Below are 19,974 nucleotides of genomic sequence, written 5' to 3'. Positions count from 1 at the left end.
TTAGACTTTAAATCTTCCACCTGAATTATTACAAGAGAGCTTTGGTAATTAAGTTCTAACAAGATTTAAATGATATTAGAAACAGTCAGTTAAAAGGAAACACAGCCTTGGGCTTTGTTGTAAATTTGTATAATTATTTTTAGTCCTCTAGAGGATGCATAATTATGTTTCTGTATTTATAAAAATAGTGCCTCTGCAGCACCAAAATGAATTTTACAGTATGCTGATTTGCATATTAATGATATTCTTTGTATATCAAAATTTCTTTGGCTGAAAAAAAAAGATTTTCCAGGAAATTTTCAAAGTAACCCTGAGGAGTGTAAAGTCTCTTGATATGTGCGTCTGTCAAAACCACTGCTCAGGAAGAAAGTTTGATAGTCTAAGGAAAAAAGAAACTTAAGAAAGCAGACCTATAACACTAAACCTCAAATTTAATTTGATCTTCACTTGGAAAGGGGTGCAGTGGCCTAGCCAGGAATAATAGCCAATAACATTGATTACTTATTATTGGCTAAGTGAGATCTAGTCAGTTCACATGATTCATGCAATGATCGTATGAGGTAGATACTATTATTTTTCCCATTTAAAAGATGGGAAACTGAGGCACAGAGAGACTAGGTTAATGGCTTAAGGACACATAGCCAGTGTTTTAACCTAGGCAGGTTGATGCTAGGGCTTTAATGATTACACTGTATTGTCTTCCGAACAGAAGCGTAAGGAAGCACTAAGGGCCTCTTTCCATTCTGATGGAGAAACCATTTTCCTGTGAAACACACACAAGACTGCCTTTGCCTCCTTTACGCTGGGTCCACGTGCAAAGTTGGAAACACCGCACATTTCAGGACTATGTGCCCACTTTTTCCTGCATGCATTTTCTTACCTGTTTTACAAGGAAGTACTCTCTCTACACCAGCTTTTAAGCTACTCCAGAGCAGGAGCTGTATTCATTGTTTCCTTTGCTGCTTTTCCTGCACTTAGCATTCAGAGTTAGAAGGGCTGCTCATTAAAATGAAATCAGGGAGTGAGTCTGTGTTTGTCCATTCAGGCTGCTGTAAGAAAAACACCACAGACTGGGTGGCTTAAACAACTAACATTTATTTCTCATAGTTCTGGAGGCTGGGAAGTCCAAGATCAAGGTATCAGAAGACTCCATGTCTGGTGAGAACACGTTTCCTGGCTCCTAGATGGCCATATTCTTGATGTGTCCTCACAGGGTGGAGTGGTGAGGAAGCTCTCCGAGGTCTCTTTTCTAAGGGCGTGAATCCCATTCATGGGGGCTCCACCCTCAGGATCTCACCATCTCCCAAAGTCCCCACCTCCTGATAGCTTCATATTAGGGATTAGATTTCAACATATGAATTTTGGGAGGACACAAACATTCAGTCCATAGCAGAGTCTCAGGAAACATCTGAGATCTTTCTTCTGTTAGATTATTTTTTAAATTGTGGTAAAATACATATAACTTACCATTTAGCCATATTTAAGTATACTGTTTAGTGTCATTAAGTACATTTACATTGCTGTGCAACCATCACCACCATCTATCTCCAGAACTTTTTCATCTTTCCAAACTAAACCACCATAAAAGAACTACTCCCCCCCCGCTGCCACCTCCAGCCCCTAACGACCACCATTCTACTTTCTGTCTCAATGAATTTGACTACTTAAGGTACCTCACAGAAGTGAATGGTTAGTTTTAAATCAAAGGTAACTTTTACTTGAGAGCCAATCTGGAATATTTTAATGCAGGAGAGTATGCTTCTGTTCTCTTATGTTCAGACCACGAACAGGAAGTGGTTGGAGCTAGGAAGGGTCCGAAGGTGGGTCTGAGCCGTGTGGGTGGGGTGTTGCCCACTTTGTAGGTTGAGGGGGCAGCATGTGGGAGCAGTGGGTGAGTTCTGTGGCTTTTCTGAAGGCTCCTTTGGGGGAGAGATGCCCAGTGGATCAGGGCTCCCTGACTGCAGTACTCACCAGCATTGACCTGCTTGGAGAGACACATGTTCTAGCAATGGGTAAAGGGAAGGGGCATGTTCACCTAAGACGGACCTTGGGTCATCATTTGCACATGTAATAATGTGACTCTGGGTAAAATTTTATTCAACAATTAAAAAAAATTATTTGAGGAGGAAAATATAGAAAGGAACTGGGATAAGTGTGGTGGTATCCCACAGGCACCCAACTGTAGCCCACTAGCCTGGACTTTGGGAAAGACAGAGAAGTTGGCTGTAGCTCAGGGCTGGACCACACCCCTGTGGGAGTGGAAGGAGTTTCCTCTCTAGGGAATGGTTGCTCCATTCATCTGAAAAGAGGCTAATCCTGAGGTTAAAAATGAATCCTCAAGAAGGCTGAGAAGCCTCAGGTAGTTCACAGGAAGACGAACCGTCTTCTCTATAAGGCCAGGGCTCAGTTTGGTCCAGGCCCAAAGGCAGGGAGAGGCCTGGAGTTTTCTGGCCTTAGTGGGTCGATTGGGAATCAAGTGGGGTTGAGGCAGTGAGAGGGCCTCTTAGAGACCCCGGGGTGGATCCGGGGGGTGTTGAAATGTTCTCTGAGTTGGAACTTCCCTTTCATTAATCCTTTTCATAAACTTCTGTAAATTTAGCCCAGACAAAACTTATGGCCTGGTCTCTGCAGTGCCCTAGGCAATTGGGAGAGAGCCGGCCCAAACTGGGAGTAGAAGTGTTAGGGAGAGAGCCATTCCCACGCCTCCCTCATCAGAGCAGAAGTAGTGGTGATAGCCTAGGCCGTGGAGAGCAGGGCTATGGACAACCGATGGTCAGAATGGAGGCCAGACGGGGAGGCCAACGTGGAGGGCTCCAAGGGGCCTGTTTCTCACACAGTGAGGCTGCGGCCCAGGGCCCTGCTAGGAAGAGCTGGGAGCTGCTTCCCGAGGGCTAAGCTGCAGCGTGAGAGCTGTCAGGGCGAACCGTTATGATGTGGGTTTGCATATGTTCCCCCATTTAATGCTCCTGACAAAACAGTGAGTTGGTTGGTTTATTGCTACTTTACAGGTAAGCATAACACTATTTAAAGAGGTCACTTCCCCAAAGTTACAGCTTCAAATGGCAGAGCAAGAATCTTAACCCAGGTCTAACTTCAAATCTAGGTTCTTTCCACTGTCACCCTGCTGCTTCCAGGATTAAGAAGGAAGTTGTACATCATGTATCTACCCCACTAACTTTTCAGGTTGAGGTGAGAACTAGAGAATTGGTTTCTGAGGAATCTAAGGTTCTACCACATTTCTGTGGAGCTATACAGCCTTAGCCCAGAAGGGACTGCTCATAGCCATCATTTAGCTCAACCCCTTCATGTCTGCGGGATAGAGGCTGGCCAGAGTCACCCAGGGGTGGTTACAGAACCGGAACTGGAACTCTACTCTTACGTCGTAATCCATGCCCTTTTGTTATGTAATAAAAGAAGAGCGTTCAATATTGGTTTCTTCTGTCTTTGAGAAGCAAAGTTGATCTTTGACGTCTTCCCTTTCTGTTATCAACACCCCATATACACAAGGCACCTCTGCAGCACCCTGCTTTCAGCTGGTTGTCATTTAGCATCTAAAAGGAGATCAGCTACTAAGAGAGAGGTTAGCTTATAATACTCTTAACCCTTCAGGTTCTCTTTATAGGGACCTTTGCCTTTCAATTGGAGGCTATTAAGATTTTCTGAATCCAAGAATATATATTTTATGATGAGAGAATTACAAGCAGTAGAGCAGTCTATTTGGGGCCCGGTTCCTCCTACAATTGTATCCATCAATCTGCATCTAAGGTTGCTATAGGGAGCAGGAAGGCCTTTGTTCAAGTCGCTAATTTGCTACTTACATGGTCTTAGGAAAGTTACACAACCTCTCTCAGTCTCAGCGCTCTGCTCTGCAAAAAATCGTATTAACAACATTTACCTCAGGGTAGTGAGAATTATATGAATGTGTTAGGTAAAGTGCCTAAAATCACTGCTTAATAAATGTTATATCCCTTTCTCTTCTCTCTCAGAGCCTCTGTGAAGGCCCTTTGTGAAGAGCTGTGCTGACTGCAAACCCATTTTTTAACCTAGTTCCAGCTGTATCTTTCTCTGCATGACATTTTATTTCTTATTTGCACAGGAGGAAATAGTCTAGGGTTAGACAGATGGCCTGGTTTACGGCTTAATTATACTGTCCCCGAGTGTGCGTTCCTGAGGCTCTACCGCTAGGGTGACCACCCGGCCTAGTTTGCCCAGCACTGAGGGGTTTCTAGGACAAGAACTTGCCATGCTAAACCTGGGAACGTCTCAGGCAAACTGGGACAGACTGCTCACCCCACGTAGTATAGCTATGTCAAAGATATAGCCTTCACTGCTTTTCTAAAATAAATACCCCGGGCTCCCATACTTCTTTTCTTGGTGGGGAGGTAAGAACGGTGATAATTCTGTGCTTGTGTAAACACGGGGGACTTTATTCCAGCTGGCAGGTATGGGGAGAATAAACCTCAAACAAAATTGCTGACTGGACATTTTAATTCCATCGAGGTGCTAAAAATTTTATCATGGATGTTCTACTTATGGAAATCATCATCATCACTATTTTTTGGCCATATAGAGAGTAGCAAAGAATGAAGGATTTCTGAATCGAACATTTCTGTACTATTTGGCTAGCTTTCCTTTTTATGCAAAATTAAACCTTTGTTGTTAAATAGATAGGATTCTAATCCTTGGGGAAATGTGAATCAAAACTACGAGATTACCACCTCACACCTATGAGGTTGGCTACTGTAAAAAAACAAACAGAAAATCACAAGTGTGGAGAAGATGTGGGGAAAATGGAACCCTGTGCACTGTTGGTGGGAGTGTAAAATGGTACAGCTGCTGTGAAAAACAGAAAGGCAGTCCCTCCAAAAATTTAAAAGAGGATTACCATGTGATCTGGTAATTCCACTTCTGGGTATATGCCCAAAGGAACTGAAAGCAGTTCAGTTAAAGTCCCCCCTATGATTGCGTTACTGTCGATTTCCTCTTTTCTAGCTGTTAGCAGTCGCCTTATGTATTGAGGTGCTCCTATGTTGGGTGCATATATATTTATAATTGTTATATCTTCTTCTTGGATTGATCCCTTGATTATTATGTAGTGTCCTGCCTTGTCTCTTGTAACATTCTTTATTTTAAAGTCTATTTTATCTGATATGAGGATTGCTACTCCAGCTTTCTTTTGATTTCCATTTGCATGTACAAATGTCTTGAAGAGACATTTGTACACCCACATTCATAGCAGGTTTATTCACAATAGCTAAAACATGGAAGCAACTCAAGCGTCCATCGACAGATGAATGGATAAGCGAAACGTGGTACACACGTGCGACGGAATGTTACTCAGCCTCAGAAAGGAAGGACGTTCTGACACGTGCTACAGCATGGATGAACCTTGAGGACCTTATGCTAAGTGCAGTAAGTCAGTCACAAAAAAGACAAATACTGTAGGATTACCCTTTTATGAGGTACTAGGAGCAGTGAGATTCATAGACGGAAAGTAGAATGGTGATTTCCGGGAGCTGCAGTGGAGGGAGTATTTAATGGCTACAGAGTTTCAGGTGGGGAGGACGAAACAGTTCTGGAGTTGGTGATGGTTGTACGACATTGTGAATTTTTTAATATCATTGAACCGTGAACTTAAAAATGGTTAAGCTGGTAAATGTTATGTTATGTGTATTTTTCCACAATGAAAAAAGAAGAAATAGATAGGACTGTAAGATTACCAAAAGTGCTGCCTCCTCCAATTCTAAGCGGTCACCTCTTTTTGGCCACTACCGTTGTGAATACATCTTTGATATTTTGCCGATGGGCAGATTTAGGTACAAAGGGGTCCATCTTGTGCCATTGGAGTCACAGCCAGGAAAATAGCTTTGAAAGATACTGGAGGAACCGAGGAATTGCTTACATATATGTGGCCTCTTTAGAAATGAGAGAGAAAACTATCTGATTATCAACGGTTTGGAGTTTTTATAACTCGTTTTCAAATCTTATCATTTCCGGGTCAATTCCCTCTTCAGACAGGCCAGTCCTGGTCAGGCTGGGTAAATAGGAGAGCGTGACTGAGGGGCAGCTCTACTTTCCTAGGTGTTTCGGGTCAGTGATTCAGGTAACTTCATTTGTGCTCTTGAGCACCAAGGCAGTGCAGGTACTGATTGTTAAGTGTTCACTTGAGGAACAGAAAGCAAACTGGAAGTAGATGATTTCAGCAAATTCTCAGCAGCCAATATTTAAACAGTTCCTTTTTACACATCTCCTACTGGTGCCCCGATGTTGGACCAGCAGCCTATATCATTTGCTGAGTTGAAAGAAAGACCTGTGTAAAGACAATTCCAATCATCAACAATAAAGATTAAGATACATAAAATGCTGTCGGGAGGCTTCCCTGGTGGCGCAGTGGTTGAGAGTCCGCCTGCCGATGCAGGGGACACGGGTTCGTGCCCCGGTCCGGGAAGATCCCACATGCCGCAGAGTGGCTGGGCCCGTGAGCCATGGCCGCTGAGCCTGAGCGTCCGGAGCCTGTGCTCCGCAACGGGAGAGGCCACAGCAGTGAGAGGCGCGTACCACCAAAAAAAAAAAAAAAAAAAAAATGCTGTCGGGGATGACTTGGATTTTTCAGAAATACATTTCTAAGAAACTGATGTCCTGAGTTGATCAATAATAGCAATATATGTGAATGCTTCTGTACCCCCTTATTAAAACCACTGAGTTGGGTCTTGGGAAACCAATCTATTTCAAACCACTCAATAACAGAAAAGTCTTTCCCAGCCCCGAGTAGGTCTCTGTCAAGTCTGCGTGATGCTCCATGCGCCCCAGGACTATCTCTATTCTGGACAGTGCCATCTTGGAGTACTAGATCATGGATGTCCTAGGCGTGGGTACTGCACTGCTCTGATGTGTCAGAACAACAGCTGGCTCGGTTTCTCTGTGCCGAGAGCACAGCTGACTGCTATGATGGATGACATGCGTGCACAGCCTATCGCTGTAATACATCAAGACACAGCACTGATCTGAAAGTGAATTAGTCAAAAGATGGAGTTCCTGCAAGTTCCAAACCCAAGAAGAGGAATCCTGTTTAATTATAGAATGAAAGACAAAGTAGCTGGCATGAGGTTTAGCAACTGTCAAATGCAGGGCTATTTCTAAGATATAATTCACATGAAGTGCTCAGCTCTCCCAGATGAGGTTTGATCGTTGCTCTATTTCTCAAGGTGTGACTCACATCCTCCATCAGCACACCGCCCCTGCCGGAGCAGCTGGACCACAGCTGGGACATATTTTTTCCATGCACCTTTATAGAGATTTTCTAAATCCAGCCCCACTATAAACAATCAGACTCCCTCTGTCCAAAGTGCAAGTATTCTTTCCATCTCTTTCTCTGCCCTGTACCCCTTTGCTCCAAATCCACACAGAACAGAATGAAACTATAAAATGATAAAATTTGTGCCACTCTGCCTCACATGAGGTGGTTGAGCCCTTTGACATTCATTCATTCGATTATTCATTCGGTAAGTATTGATTGAGCATTGAACTTGTTAAGATATTTCAACTGTATATAATAATTAAAAACAAAAAACTGCAGTGGTTAAAAAGTAAGGTCATTTTTTAGCTCACATAATGAGATGTCCGGAAAAGGCAGTTCCAGGGTGGAATAATGGATTGGCTCAGTGACACTGTTGAAGGTCCAGGTTTTTTTCCATCTTTATATTCTGCCATCTGGTTTTTGTCTTTAGGCCTTTACCTTCATGGTTGCAAGATGGCTGCTGCAGTTCCAGCCATCACATGTAGACATAATAACATTGATCCAAGGAAGAGACAGGAGGGACATTCTCTCACATTCCTAAGAGTGAGGAACTTCTTTTTTCAGAAGCCCACATCAGACTTCCCTTCAAGCCTCATTGGCCATAATTATGTCCTTTTACTGGGTCCAAATCATCACTAGTAAGGAGAATGAGACTATCATAAATGGAGGCTAGGTAGAGCCTATCCTCATTGAAGGCCGTGAATGCTTGACAGTGGGTGAATAAAATTGAGGTTTTGAAGCAAGGAAGAAGAGGGGTGAGCATTTGATGTTTGGAGGGTGATTTATGGTGTCAGCTACAGACTTCTAGCTCTGAAGACCAGGGGAAGCCTTTCCTATGATCCTTGGGAGCCTCCAGAGAGCAGGCTGTGGTGGGCAGAGTGATGCTCCACCCAGATCCCCCTTCAGAAATAAAAACCCTATTCCATCAGCTTCTGGACAGTCCCAGCAGTCATCTCCTTGCATAAGAAAACGCTCTTGCTCAAGGTCATGCTCTTGCCAGGGTCACCCTCTATCCAGTACTGATCAGCACAAGGATAGAAAGCCCTGGCTCCCTGGTTCCACTTGGGACAACTCCGAAGGGTCATCCCACCTTCAGGGCTCCTGGTGACAAGGACTTCCTTGTGTCTGCATCCTAGCTCAATGTCTGCTGCCCACTCCTGCTTCCTCTATCCACATGGGTTGATGCCAAGAACATACTGCTTGCTGATGTCCATTTCACAGTCTGCTTTCTGGGAAATCGGCAACGCACGGTTCCTGACTTTAACTCTCCCTTCAGACTCTGTAACATGGAACTACCCAGAGAGATGGCTGTTTGTCCATGCCAGACACTCAGAAATTTGGAGCATCGCAAATAGGTAGCTGAGTCCTGGATCCATTGAAGATTCTAATCTGCTAAGAAGACTCTCTCCCACCTCCAATAGTAACAATTTCTAATTCGCTTTAGCTTCCTGAGGAGGTGTAAGATGTGAGAACATATTTGAGTTCGGATTGGTCAGCTGTATTTCTGCTGTTGTTATGAGCTGAAGTGGATCCACGAATAAGATATTGCCGACGTGCTCTGGGCCTTGCTGCTCAGAGCAGTGTCCATGGACTTACAGCATCCACATCACCGATGTCACCGGGCAGATAGTCAGAAATGCAGAATCCAGGCCACAGCCCTGGACCCTCTGAATCAGAATCTGCATTTTCAAAAGGTGAGTCATATGCACTACTTTACCTGCAAGAGAGGATGAGAAGTACAGCCTTTTTTCTCTAGGTGGCCATGAGCCGATCAAAAATTAGAGGTACTATTATGTTGAGAAAGAAAGGGAAAGGTGTTATTGAGGGGCGGAGAGCAGCCACACCCGGTGCATTTCACAATAATAAGGCAGAAAAGAAACGACCGAAAGGGAAAAGAAAAGCACATCGTTCTCGCCCCACAGCTCCTCTCCTCCAATAGCTCCTAACTAGGACCCAAATCTGGGTGACAAGCTTTGCTTTCATTTTGAGTCCAGATAAATTCCCTGGCAGAATTCGTTCCTTTTTGTATTTAGAATGATGGAAAAACCCTACTCTTCAAACACAATGTTAACATCAAAGTAAGATTATTTCTAAACGGTGAGAGTGAAAAATTCCCAAGAGACAGGACAGGATGCTCTTCAGACTGAATTGGTGGTCAGGGAGGTTGGTTGAGAATTGGAAAGCAGCTGCCACCTCGTCCTCTTTTAATGGCTCTCAGGGAGAGAGAAATGGAAAGGAAAGTTCTTCCAAGACCACACGTAAGCAATGAGCTTGTGGCAAGACCGATAGACGCCATTCTGGAGTTCCGAGACTCTAAAGTTTGGGAAGTGTTTGTGGTCCGTATAAACGACTTATAGGTCCTGGTGAGAGACTTTCTAGGGAATGGCCATCTGGGGACTCTGACACTTGCCCGCAAGCAAGTGAAGGCGGCAGGATGAACACAGAGGTTCTAAAGAAGACGTTGACAGTTGGCTTTGAGACAGATGTCACTGGCATTGCTGTGCGCAACAGGAAGGATGATACAACACCACAATGTTAACAACCAGTGGGGCCTGAATCACTAAGGGCCCTTACACTCACTTCATAAAGATGAACAAAAGCTCTCCCTGTAAGTAATGCAGATTTAGCTGTGAATGATACTTGGTGTGTCTTGAGTCGCGGCAACACATTGCCTCATTGTTGTTGGAGATTTTACCGGGGAGATGAAGCAGGGAGAGAAACAAAAGAGATACAGAATGAGTATTTGAGTTTTTATGTTTGGCTCATAAAGACACGGCACATATGGGTCAAGCATGGGCGTATGCAAAGTAAGGATAAAGACACGGGGTTATTGGTGGGGAGGGAGAGAAGATGGTAATTATTGAAGCTATTTCATCTTCTTGGGCTATCTTTTAGGGCACCATTATGAATACTAAATGAATTTCTATGGTACCCATAGTTTTCCCCTCTCTTCATCAGTTTATATTTTATAAATCAGGGGACTTGTGAAGGATAAATATTGTACCAATGTAAAAAACCAATTATTGTGGAAACAGCAGAAAAAACTGTAGGTCATTTGAGGAATTTCCAGGGGAATGATATAAATGGGTTGCCCCTGAGCATTTAATCATACCTCTTGTTTACTTCTCATCACTGAGCGGCATCTTGCCCTGACAGTGAGTCCTGCTTAATGTGACTATTTTGGGATCTAGTCTCAGCCCTTCCTATCTTTCCAAGGTCCAAGGCACTTAAACAATTTAACATAAAGACCCTTGGAAGATGGAAGTGGGGCACTACTACTCCGGCTTCCGTAGAAGAGAGGCTGATAAAATTGACACAAATGGTCCCAAAGCTTCTCCATCTCTCTTTACCCCTTTCCCTCCTCCCATACTTAAAGGGCACTGCCACGTGTCAGATACCCGGGAGGTGGAGTTGAATAAGCTGTCGTTCACGTCCTCAGCATGCTCAGTCAGATAGAGAACACAGACCTATAAACAAACAAATTACAATATACTGAGCGATGGGTGGAAGGAACCACGTACAGAATGTTCTGAAAGTACAGAGGATGGACAGAATGACCGAACTAACTGTCCATGGGAGTGACCTTTGGCAGAATTTTCAAGTCCAAGTAGGAATTTTCTGGGTAACTAAAGAGTGAGAGGCCCCTTCTGGGAAGAAGGAACAGCAAGAGAAAAGGTTTAGAGGCTTGAAGTAGCAAGATGTATTTAGGGAGCAACAAATGGGTCAGTGTGAACCCAGGCAGGACATGAGTAGAAGTTGAAAATGAGGCTGAAAAGGGACCTTCATACTCTGCTAAGGAATCTGGGTTTTTTTGTTTTGGTTGTACAGCTTGTAGGATCTTAGTTCCCTGACCAGGGATTGAACCCGGGCCTCTGCAATGGAAGCGCAGAGTCCTAACCACTGGACCGCCAGGGAAGTCCCTTGTTTTTTTAATCTTATAGGTGCTAGGGTTTGGGTGGAGGCAGACGGTCGGGCTGACAGGGTCAGTGGCTGGATGAGGCTGCTGCTTGCTTCTCATCTCCTCCCACTGCGGAGCTCAGCAAACCATAGCAGGGCGACCTTGAGGACAGAGAGGTGTGAGAGTGGCCAACAGTTTGGAGCTCTAGAGAGAGAAGTCCAAACTGGGAACTGGTAGGTGGCCGCCGGGCTGGTGACCCAGAGGGCAGCTGCTGTGTACGTCATTCAGGGTCCAGCAGGGAGTGGAATCCATTCCAGAAGTTTCAGGTGAAGAGATTTATATGAAGGGACTACCTCGGAGGTGTGGGCAGGCAAGGGATATTGAAGCCCTCAGAGCCTACAGGAACTACTCCTTGGGTTGAGGAGATGAGAGAAGAACACCATTGCCAGAGCCCAGTGAGGGCAGAGGCCTCCCAGAGGGGCTGGGGAGGATCATAGTTACCGCCAGAAGTGTGATCCGGAGATCTGACTCCCAGGATGGAAATGGGGGAGGGAAAAATCTACCTCTCTTTTCTCCAGGGCTTTGACCTCCTGCTGGTACCTCCACTGGGCATCACCCAGTCAGAACTGTTTGATAAGGAAGTCCAGGTGATGGAGTTCCTAGGGTCCTCCTCCGAGAGCCCAGAGAAGGGCAAAGAAGGGTGAGGAAGGAGCTGGGTAGGGACTGGTATAGAACAGCCAGTTCATTGTGTATCTGCTCTTCCCTTCAAGACCGCAGGGATGAGAAATTGAATCTGATACTCATCATGGCCCTTTTCTTTTGTTGTCAATTAATCCCGTATAATATCTGTTTTACATCTTTTTGTTTGACTGATCTCTTTGAGAATCTGTTGAAAACAATAGGCCCTCTCACCATTAAAAAGAAATCACATATGGATGACATTTGCATTCAATTTATACACCCTCTAGAGCCTTATTACTCAAAGGGTGATCCATAGACCAGCAGAATCAGCCTCTCTTGACACCTTAGAACGCAGGCTCTCGGGCCCCATCCCAAGCCTCCTGAGTCAGTCTGCATTTTAACAAAATTCCCAGGTGATTTATATGCACATTACAATTTGAGAAGCACGGCTCTAGAAGCCCATGGAACCCAGCTTCATCATGGCTGATTGCATAGATATAGATATGTTGGTTAGAATGTAGATGCGCTGCAAATAAAAGAAAACCCAATCAAACAGCAGCTTAAACAAAAGAGAGGAGTTATTTTGGTCATGTCACATGAAGTCTAGAGATGCATCGGTGCAGGACTGGTGTCATTGTCTCACTCTCCATGTCTATTTCCACTCGGCCATCCTGTGTGTGGCTTTTTTCCTCATGGCTGTCACACGGGTCCTAGAACTCCAGACTTCATCTTTGCATTCTAGGCAAAGGGCAAAAGGGTGAATGAAATAGGCAAGGATAATGAGTCCTTGTTAAGGTAATTTCCAGAGCTACCTCCCAGAAACTTCCCCTGGCTGTAATTCAATATAACTGACTCTGGCTGCAAGGGAACCTGCAAGGGTGAATTTGTTTTTAACCCTCAAATAAAATTGGGGTTATGTTAACCAGAAAGAAGGAGAAGATTGATATTGAGGAGGCAGTTATCCAAATCTGTCATTGTATGTAAAAGCGAAAATTATTAGTTCTGAAAATCTCTCTCATTCCATCTCTCACCACTGATGAGAACCTATTACATGTGTTCTGCTCTTTGGAATCTCACTTTGTAAAATATCGTGACTTTGGAACTTCTTAGAGGGCCAAATAGAATTATAGAAATAGAAAAGTGGGAGATAAAATTAAAAACTGATCAATTTGGGTTTGGGTGACTCATTATTGGTAGTAATTTCTTTAGGTATTAGAACTGAAATATACTTTTGACCCATTGAGAAATAACTGCCTAAATATACCTAAGAAGACAAAGAATACCTTAGATTTCTTAAAGAAATTGTGCCTAAATTTCATTTGTGTGGACACTTGTATGCTGTTCTGGAAAGAAGGGCTACAGCTTTCAATATACCTCGTTAAGTTAAAAACCACTGATTTAGAGTTATTATTCACAAGCAAATGACATCCTAATTCCATGTCTGTGTAACTGGGTTGTTAACGCAGGTATTTTCAGAGTTCTGCTGGCTCATTCAGGCTCATTCATACTACTTGAAATGAACAAAACTGTAATTTAAAAAATTCTGTATTTAATATTCTCCACTAATTCAGACAGGGTTTTTCCACTTAATCTAAATTAGTGATTTTTACTAGATTCAAGTAGCCAACATTCCTAGGATCTTTGAACTGTCTGCCCTAGTATATATTATCTTAAATATCACCCAGCTAAAGAGAACTGAATTCTAAGGAGGCATGAGACTTGGATTAATGTTCTGGGTTCCCAAAAAAAGAAATTTCTTGCAGAATGCTATCAAAATACCTGCAGTCTTTTATGGGTCTCCGTTCAGGGACCTTTGAGAGTAGTTAGGGTCTCGGTTGGAAGGCTTTTCTTCTCCTGGAGTCAGAGCTCCCAGGAGAACACAAGGGGAGTGTTGAGCATGAGACCTCAAGCTTAGGGGACAGAAACTGTCAGAATGGAACTCTGTAGCCAGGACTTAAAATGAGCTGCAGACCATCGGGTCTTGGAGCTGCAAGGACCAGTCATTACAATCTCAGCAGACTTTGGGCAACAGGTGTGTTCTAAGATATGTGTGGATTGTTATCTTTCTGTGGTTTATTTTGTCATCTTCTCTGACTAGGAATCTGGAGGAACATTTGATTGGGTGACTGCATCTTGGCCTGTAGTCTCTGTCCATTCATTCAGCCAACTCCACACCAACTATATTGTTTTCTCTCTACTTGAGACTTGTAGGAGGAGTAGAAGATAACAGGAGGAGTAGGAAATGGTTCCTGCCTTCAAGAGATACATGTATACGTAACTGGTCATAATAGGAAGCATACACCAAATGCTAAAGATTTTTCAGATCTTGAGTTTTTCCAAACTCCTGTGCAAACCTGCTCTGATGCTGAATATGTAAAATACAAAGCTATGAGATTTTGATTTAGCTTTCTAGTTTATGGATATGTTGGAAAGAAATAGCCAATCTTTTTTTTTTTTAATTTTTTTTCACAAATGAAGAGCTTTATTTATCATTATATTTAAATTTATATATATTTATTTAGTTATTTATTTATGGCTGTGTTGGGTCTTTGTTTCTGTACGAGGGCTTTCTCCAGTTGTGGCAAGCAGGGACCACTCCTCATCACGGTGCGCGGGGCCTCTCACTATCGCGACCTCTCTTGTTGCTCAGCACGGGCTCCAGACGCGCAGGCTCAGTAGTTGTGGCTCACGGGCCCAGTTGCCCCGCGGCATGAGGGATCTTCCCAGACCAGGGCTCGAACCCGTGTCCCCTGCATTGGCAGGCAGATTCTCAACCACTGCGCCACCAGGGAAATAGCCACCAAAATAGCCAATCTTTAATCCCTATTAGTAACAGCTAGTTTTAAAGAATCTGTACCAAGTATTTACCAAGGTATCTTTTCAAATCTAAGTAAGTTGTCAGCACCGAGTTTGTGCAGCCCTTGTTAAATCTACAGTCTCAATGCCTGTTTCAACTGTGTTTGGACAACTGGATTACAATTTTTGAGAACGATACTCTTTTGCTTCTATAAAAGCCACTTCTTGTATAGACTGAAACATACCCATTTCCACAAGTCAGTATATGCTCCTCAGGATTAGTAAGACTCACGTGATGTAACATTCTTGACCACACTTTTGGGAAGAGCCATTCTAACTACAGGGGCTGCCATGTTACATGCTGTTCAGACTTTCGGGCTTGATCCGTCCTATTTCCAAGGCGTCTGTAATGTTATTGGCATGTTAATTATTACAGCAAATGATAAAATGTGCAAAATGGTACCCCCCTTCTTAATGACATAAATAAATGAAGCAATTAATTTTACACAATAAAAACAAGCAATACAATAACTTACAGATTTGGAGTTTCTTCATTATTACATCAAATTGCAAAATGGAAACATGTAATTTCAAAAGGCTCATAAGTAAAAATGGAAACACAGCTGATGCCGCGTCAGCTTGTGGGCTGCAAAATAATGTGGGGCTTGCAGAGTGTGGAACAGTCAACGTCTTTTAGATACATCAGGCCACATACGATTCAGAAACTACCTAAATCTTCCTAGAACTGAACCATTCCAGTGATCCAAGCCATCTGTGCACTGTAATAAAAAAGAAAACAAAAAAACCCTACATTTTTTTCCTTGTTTTTCCCTCATATTATTAGTTTGGAATTCCAGCAGCTACTTTGCTTAGGGCCTTCATCTCCATTTATTTGCAGTTGCAGAAGCTGGAAGCCTATGATTGATCTTGTAACTTCAATATCTAGAGAGAGATAAGTAGGGAAGCAAATTTCCCAGAAGGCCTGACAATAGTTTTTAAGATGAAATGTGTATACACCAAGCCTGACATCCTATATTGCCCACCGTCTTCAAAACCGTCAGTTTCAGGACTGACATTGGGTTCTGAGTGTTTGTTTTGGTGAGCGAGAAAGTAACACATATTTTCTTTGACATCTTGTGCAATTTTACCAGTATTCAGGGCACACTCCCTATTTTGCATGGAGAATATATTTGCACAGTTGTCGGAATGATGGACAGCGAGGCGAGTGACAGGATGGAGCGCTGATCTTTGCTTGTTATTACATACAATAGCCTGGTAGGAATCGTGAAGTGTTGGTGAGACAAACTGTGTCCCATTCTGGAACATATTAAGTTTGTCTCCAGGACACACATGACTTCGCTAGGGTGTCGAACCTCATTCATAATAGATGCTAATCTTTTCAGGGCTGACTGATGACAGCACTTCCTGCCCTTCACGGAATTAGAGCTGGGTTTTATCAAAGGACTCAAACTGCCTGCTAATTAGACTAATTCCCTTCATCATGAATTATTTATTTCCATTGGTAACCGATCACTGTGACATTAATGGGTTCTGCTCAACTTGGTTTCATACTAATACACACTAGGAGTTAAATGTTTAAAAATTCCTGATACTTTCACTCCACGTCAAGTGTATCTTTGGCTAACATTTGACAGATTTGATGAAGCCTCAATGGTTATGTTTTAGTTACAAATAAAATGGGACAAAGTTGCAGATTTGGTTTAGATGGGAAAACAAATCCATTTCTTGCTCTGCTCGGTGTCTCCTGACTTAGCTGGAACGGGCCTTCTCATTCTAGGGCATGCATGCTACCTGTGCTGCGTATTGCTTTATCAAGGTCGAACCTTAATAAAAGGTCGAACCTTGATAAAAGTGCTGGGGACCCTCTTTAGGGTAACAGTATTTCAAAGTTGAGCTGGACAGAATGTCAGCTAGTAAAATTGAAGTGATGCTTGACTCAATTATTGATAATCTTGATAAACTCAAGAGTGCAATATCTTGTTTACCCACCTGTAAAATGCAGAATGCGCTTTTAAAAAATAGGTTATAGGTCAAGTCCAATGGTGCACTTGTCTGAGGTTGTATAGATCAGTGTGTCTCAAAGTACAATCCAGGCACCACCTGTATCCTGGAAGTGTTTGTGAAAATGCAGATTCTTGGGCCATATACAAGGCCTGTTAGCTAGAATCTCTGAGAATGGGATCCCAGAATTTGCATTATTAACAAGCACCTCATGTGGTCTTTTAGAAGTATGAGGATCATTGACATCAATTATGATGAAAACCCTATAAATAATCAATATTATATCAGAAATACCGAATTATCTCATCAAACAGGAACAGGACACTGCTTGACAAGGTTAGTATGGGCATCTGGAATTGGCTTCTGCAGCGGTTTCATCAACACACATAAACCGTACATCAGTTCTACTAACTGGTAGGGCAGATAGTTAGGTCTGTGAATGGTATGCTGGGCATCACATCTTCACTCAGAGGACACGCACGAATCAGGTGTCAAAGCAGAGGCATGAACAGTCACCGTTCGGCAGGGTAGCACCTATCAGGTGGGAAGCCTTGCTGTATGCACACAATGAGGCACGTATTTGTGCTACGTAGTTTAGCTATTAAATATTGCATTTTGGAAAGTGGTAAAAGAAAAAGTAAAAAGAAGACGGTATAGTGAGTGGCAACTAGAGATGAGGGGACAAACACCAAACAAAGGCATTATGGAGTCCACGTGCGGTGAGGCAAAACTGCAAATAACAGGTTCTGTTAAAAGCAGCTACAGTTCCAAACCGAACGTTGGTTTCACGTGACAGGTCAAAGATGAGTGGTCTCAAATCACGTGTACCTGTGTGAGCAGAAAACAATGCCTTCAACAGAGTCAGGGTTAAATATAAGAAGCAGTATATTGTGTACGCTCATTAACCCCCTAGTAAATTCTCTCATACTTTTAATTTGAAGCATGAGTAATCTGTTCTTTCAGATTTTCTAGTGAAGTGGTACTATTGCATAATATGAGTATTTTAATCCTCAGAGACATGAGATCTATGTAACTGAGAAAGCCAGGTCATATGGATTTGGTTTTTAGCCATGCAGCACACTGTACTGTTGTTGTTAGGAATTGAAATCACCAAGTCCTAACCACTGGACCACCAGGGAATTCTCAGTATTTTTCTACTTAAGAAGAAGTTGGGAAATGTAAGGCTACCAGTGCAGTGGAGAAATATTTTTTAGTTTGTTTTGTTTTCTTATGGAAACACCTAGATGACTTCAGCTTTATATTTCTCTCTCTCTCTCTCTCTCTCTCTCCCTCACACACACACACACACACGCACACGCTTACATACATGTCCATGAACCTTGAATTTTATTTCACTGCCTTACATCTCTCCTTACATCCCTGTGGTTTTTCCTTCATTTCATTGCTCTGCACTTGTTCTCTTACTAAATTGTTTCCTCTTTCCTCTGCTTCCCTTTCATCTCCTCTTACAAGTCACATTGCTGCTGGAGTGACGTAAACTTGAGAAGTTCATCCATGTGTTAATATTTGGTAATTTGAACAGATCCTACCCTCAAACCTTCCACAAAACATAGTATCAATTAACAAATCCCAGGAATGAAGATATTACAGAAAAAAAAAAAGACATGGGAGTTCTGGCCAGGGATAACAAAGTATCTCATGCAATGCTGGCCTGTTTGCTTCGTGTTGGTTCTCACATAACTGGAGGAGATGAGCTACTGGGACTTCTTAAAAATATTTTATTGTGCACATACGACACTTAACAAATACTTATTGAACCAAAGTTGCCAATGGCTTCAGCAGATCATGTTTCAGCCTCTCCTTGTCTATATCTGGAGATTCTGCCTGACCCTCAAGGAACTCTTTTATTGCTTTTGAGTTGTATTTTCTTGCTTAAAAATTGTCATTAATGCAGTATTGAAAATACTGACCAAAGGAAGGCAGAGGTCTGAAAGGGAAGTCAGCTTGTGGGCCAGTAAGGAGCCTTGGGTGCCATGGAGGCTCCAGACCCCTCTAACTGGAGGTACTGACTGTGACGCATATGACACAGTCTTCCGCCCTCCACCTCCGGGGGAGTGATGTGACCCACCCACTGATGAGTCTGGGACAGCTGGCTCACACATGCAAGTATCCCTGAGGATTCTTTCACATATGTGTGGAGAAGAACCCCTAAAAATTACAAACTTTTTGCCAGTCAAGTAACTGGAGCTTTAGTGTAGTGACTAGGACATGGATTAATTATATTAATTTGGGGATTAAGTATTGGGAGGAATTTTGCAGTGTCTTTTCTTCTGGTAACTAAATTTTCCAGTCAACATGGATACTTAACAGTAAGTAGTAACAAAGCATAATTCAAAAAAATTAAGTCATCATAAATCCAAAGACTAGCCCAAATCCTCTCTGACACCCTGCATACTCCTAGCCCTCCTCTAGGAATCACGTTCTTCAAAGCAAAGTTTTCCAAAGGAAGACTAATTCCTAAAGCCATGAACAGGTACTCTGTAAGGTGTTGTGTGGCAATTTGGGAAATGTTATGATGACTTGCACATTTTAAAAATTCCTTGAACTTCTGTTTTACTTCAGGAGGAGGCACTGGGACCAGATTTACCTCTCCACCATAAATAAGTTGAAAACTGGGCAGTTGATGAAACAACTATTTTCAGACGTTGTACAGAGGCAGCTTGGGGCTGTGATTCCTGAGAGGTGGGAGTGAAGCAAGATGAGGCCCAGTATCGGCTTCCACTTGGAGGCGATTTCTAGACCGCAGTGCGGGAAGGGGAATCCCAAGCAGAGCACAGTGAGCTTGCTGAATTGAGGAGAAGGAGATCAGGGAGGCTGAGGAGTGTGGAAGTCGCAGATCATAGTTCTGAAGAAGGCACTGTGCAGAAATAAAGCTACATAAATCTTCATGGAGGGCCCCTGGAATCTTGCGGATTATCAGGTTTGTACATGAAAGGGGTAAAACCTCCGAGACAAGGGAAAATGCAATCCAGGTCTTGTAAGTTCACAAGGGCAGGAAGATGTTTATACTCCAGCCAGCCAGAGTAGAGAGTCCTCATTGGTCACCCAGGACATGCAGTGGAGATCAGAGGGGGTCACACCTTAACAGAAAGGCTGAACAACCTCTGGAATAAAACTACACAAGATGTGTGATAGAAAAGCTAAGAAAACAGGTCTAGAAATGATCAAGCTGAAAAGCAAGTAATTTGCTCACCAAAACAAAGTCTGGTGCTCTTTAAAGGAAAGCAAACAAAAATCCAGACATTCATTCCAACAAAAA

This window comes from Phocoena sinus, chromosome 7 (assembly GCF_008692025.1).
Source record: "Phocoena sinus isolate mPhoSin1 chromosome 7, mPhoSin1.pri, whole genome shotgun sequence".
Classification (NCBI taxonomy): domain Eukaryota; kingdom Metazoa; phylum Chordata; class Mammalia; order Artiodactyla; family Phocoenidae; genus Phocoena; species Phocoena sinus.
This window is presented reverse-complemented; position numbering follows the sequence as displayed.